The following is a 4,402-nucleotide window of genomic DNA, read 5'->3' on the forward strand; positions in this document are numbered from 1 at the left end:
CTCCATCTCTCTGTCTCTCTGCAGCAAGTACATCTGTCTTGTAGCAAAAACAAACAAACAAAAAATCTTGGAGGTTTAAAGTTTATTCCTGCCCATAGAGCCTTCCTTTTGTCATGCTCCTACCTTAGGCAGAAGGGATACTTATTCTCTAGGGGTAGCCCAAGACTAGCTGCTACAAAATTGCCTGGGGTGTGTGGTGAAATGCAAATTCCAGGGGCCCATTTTAAACTTAGGGTATTAGAAACTCCAGGAGCAGGGCCCAGTAAGCTGAATTTTTACAAGTATCTTAGATCATTTGTATGCCCACTGAAGTTTGTAAAGCACTGCTCTAAAGATCAACAAATCCTTTCTTTTCTAGAATTCTTAGTATTTCTTCTCCTCAATAAGCCAAAGAAATCATCATAAGCATTGAAATTATAGACCAAATCTTGTCATAGAACATGTATTCTATTGTAACCCTGTTTATGAACACTTAATAACTTCTCTGTGGGACAGTTAAGCTGTAGTAATTACCTCATGGTTCTGTAATCTGTATGTCTCCTCCCACATGACATTTGCACCAGCTAAGACTATGGCTTATTTCCAGACATGATAGAAGAACAACTAGACCTAGGTGGACAGATGCCACTTCATGGTACAATTTTTTTCTTGGTAGTTTATAGACACTTAGGAACTTTCTGATAAATCTTGACCCCACATTAGAGTTTGACTTAAGAAGAAAAATATTTTATAAGAATTTACTATATTCATGTCACTCTAATCACTGATCTCCTTATGAAAAGTTGCTTTTTAGATAGATTGGAAAGGATCTGAGAATCACAACTCTTGTTTCCAAACTGACTGTGAATTTTATTACTATGGGTGAATTATACAATCTCTTGGGCAAGTTTTGGTAATGGGGGTACTTGCCCCTTGGAGAAAGGATAATATATCCTAAAATTCTGAGAAGATAGATGAGATTGAGCTTGTTAAAATTTTTGTTAAAGATTTTGCCTTGGGGTGCATGCATGCGCCTGAGAGAGAGAGACAGAGACAGTGAGAGGGAAAGTGAGAAATCATCCCCCAGGGGGATGGCCACATCACAATCTCTTCCCCTCTATCCTCCTCCCAGGATCTTGGGTACTCATAGACACATGCCTAAGGGAGTTTCAAGCCACTCCGTCCAGGACTCAAACTGCAGTTAGCCAAGTGGGAGTCCAGAGAGGTAACCGCTAAGCCATCTGCTAGTCCTTGAGGTTGTTAAATGCTAAAGGCTCTTGGCTGAGAGATATTGTAAAAATGAAGATTAGGGAACAGCAAGTGGTGTAGTGGTTAAGGTGCTGGACTCCCACATGACCAGTTCAAGTCGCAAACATAGAGGCCTAAAAGTCATGCCTGGGGATCAGCAGGAGGAATGGTGATTAAGGCAGTGGACTTCCCACATGGTTGAACATGGTTCAAGTCCTAGACCTGATGGTTTGCTTTCTCACTTTCCCTCTTTCTCTCTGTCTCTTTGTCTCTTTCTGGTGAACTCATGTGAAATAATAATAATAAATTAAATAAATAATTAATTAATTTAAAAATTAAGATTATTAGTATTTCTTTTATAAGCCTTTAATGAGTTATCAATTTGTCATTGTTGAACTTATGTCTTGAAATATTTCATTTCTTGTTTTTTCAGGCTTAGTGGAGTGACACAATCTGCTCTTAAATTTTCCTGGAGTATTTTTGGAAGGTTTACAATTTAGACAAAAACGAAAAAGGCAACATTATCACACACACACACACACACACACACACACACACACATACACTTACATACTCACACACATCCTAAGACTATAGTGTGCATCTTTATCTTCATTTTTTATTGACTAGATTGATTAAGCTTACCAAACCATTTGGGTCATCAAAGCCTCAAGTGCTTTGGGTTAGGTAAAGTATCACAAAGTCCACTAGCTCATTAACAGTAAACCCTAATGTAGGAAAGTGATTAGAAATGAATTATTTACTTGATGTCATTCTTGGTTGATTGTGAAATCCTTCTGCCCGTCTATAACTTCAGTTGCTGCTATACACAAACTTTCTTTTTCTTTTTTTAAAAATTTTTAAATAATTATTTTATTTAACCTTATTAATTTATTTAAATTTGCCCAGAAAGGGAGGGGGAGAGAGAGAAAGAAAGTGAGAAAGTAAACTGCCAGATCCAGGACTTGAACCACAGTCGGTCCCATGAGAGTTCGGTGCTTTTAACCACCAATGCCACTTGCTGGCCCTTTTTTTACAATGTTTTTTTTAATTGTTCATTCATTTTATTTTAATTTGACCATATATATAGGAGTATCCAGTACTTTAAGCATCATGACACCTGCTGGTCCCAATCTTTTTATTTTTAAGAATTATTTTTATTATTTTTAACTTTCTTTTCTTTTCTTTTTCTTTCTTTCTTTCTTTCTTTCTTTTTTTTTTTTTTTTTTTATTGACCGGAGAAAAAGAGAGAGAGTGTGAGAAAGCAAGCCACCAGGTCTGGGACTAGAACTGTGGTCGGCCATGTGGGAGTCCAGCGCCCTTAGCCACCATGCCACTTGGTGGCCCCAAAACCTTTTTTTTCCCCTTAATTTTGCTCATTCTAAATACATTAAGAAATTCTGAGAATCTGATTAGACACCAAGCAAAACCAGCATCTATTTGCATATCACTACCATTCAACTATTTAGTAATGAGGTATCCCAACCTGAGTTGGCTCAAGAGGATGCTGGAAAACTGTCCCAATGTCAATTTTTAGAGTTAGAGAAGGCATTTTAAAATATTATTCGACCTATTTGTTTGAGGTTGATTATCATACACTGTTGTCTTATTTTTAAAGTTTATCTTATAAACAAAAACTATGTAACTTTTATGTAAAAGGAAAAAAATGGAAAAACAATATATATATAATATATATAGAAAAACAAACAGGTTGGCATATACAAAGAAAAATAAGTTAGGAATGCATGTAATGGTGTGCTGAGGCTGTTCCTTTTAGACAGTAAGTTCCTATGGGAAAAAAGGTTCTGGAACTGAGAAAGTAATAAGTCACTATTGAAAAGTTCCTTGCAGAGTTACATGAAAGAAAAGTATTTATATCTATCTTTACAGTGATTGCAAAGAGATCTGGGAGTAGTTCAGTTGCTTGAGTTTGGTTGACTTCACTTCTTGAACAAATTTGAGGATTAAACATTCACAAATGTTCCTAATATTTTCTGAACAAGGAAGTGAGATGTTAGCACATTTTTTTTTTCAATGTTGAATCTACCATTATAGCATCAGTTGGTTAGTCTAAACTTTAAGGCTTATAGAAGAATCAGTTTCTCCCACATGGTAAAAATAAAATGTGAAATTTTAGTAACCGGCATGAAAAATTTTAGTAGTAAGTTTTTAAAAACTAGAGCTTTTACATAATATGGAAGTTTGAATGTTTTGAAGGTTCAGTAAATTATGTAGTGTACACCAGTGAAGTCTAAATTACCCACTCAGAAGGGTAACCCTATAGCTCATATGTCTGGATTCATGTATGCAGATGGACATATTCACTTCATTTCTCTGGGGAAGCTGAATTCTAAAAATCTATCACTCAGAACAGACAGTTTTATGATTGCATGGGGGGAAAAAAGAGAAGATGACAGAGCTGCTATAAAAATGAAAGGCTTTTGGTGTATCAACAGATGAAAATATTGAGGACTTAAATGAAGAAACATCAGCTTAACACTGGAAGTGAAAGAGAACAAGAAGTTTAAAAAAAAAAGAAAAGAAAAGAGAAGAACTGTGCAGAGGACTTGAAGCATATGGACACCCACCCAGTTAGCAATGAGGGCAATGGGAGCCCCAGACTTTAGCTTATTAAAGATGACCTTTCCCCTCTCTAAAATTTCAAAGCTGACGTTTCAAGTGCTGAGCAGACTGTGTGCCATATGTAACATGACCTCAGCTCCACTCTGCCTGAGCACTGATGGCATCACTAATGAGAGGTGAAAGGTCCCTTTCTTGCAGCTTTTTCAGAAATCCACCAACTCTTCCTGGGAAGTCAGGCTCCTTCCTCCTCTCCCATGATTTCAAGAGAATTGTGTTTAATACCCAGCCTCAAAACGCTTTTATTGCCGGTCGATTTGCTTACATCCACAGTCAAATGGCAGGATGTACAATCTCATGCAGAAGAAAATATTTATTTTGACTCAGAAGGCGAAGGGATTAAGCGAACATTGTATTAATCTTGCCTTTCATCTGTGTTGTAAAGGGAAATTCTACAGTGGTGTCCATTGAAGTTCTATTTTTTAATAAAGAGTATCAAAGACTTTTAGGAGACCAGGTGTGTGTTTATCTGAGAGGAAGAGAGAAAGGGAAGAAGCTCTATTAGAGAGACAAGGCAGCTTTCACAAAGCTGCTT

Source organism: Tupaia chinensis, unplaced genomic scaffold, assembly GCF_000334495.1.
Source record: "Tupaia chinensis unplaced genomic scaffold, TupChi_1.0 Scaffold000133_1, whole genome shotgun sequence".
Lineage (NCBI taxonomy): Eukaryota > Metazoa > Chordata > Mammalia > Scandentia > Tupaiidae > Tupaia > Tupaia belangeri.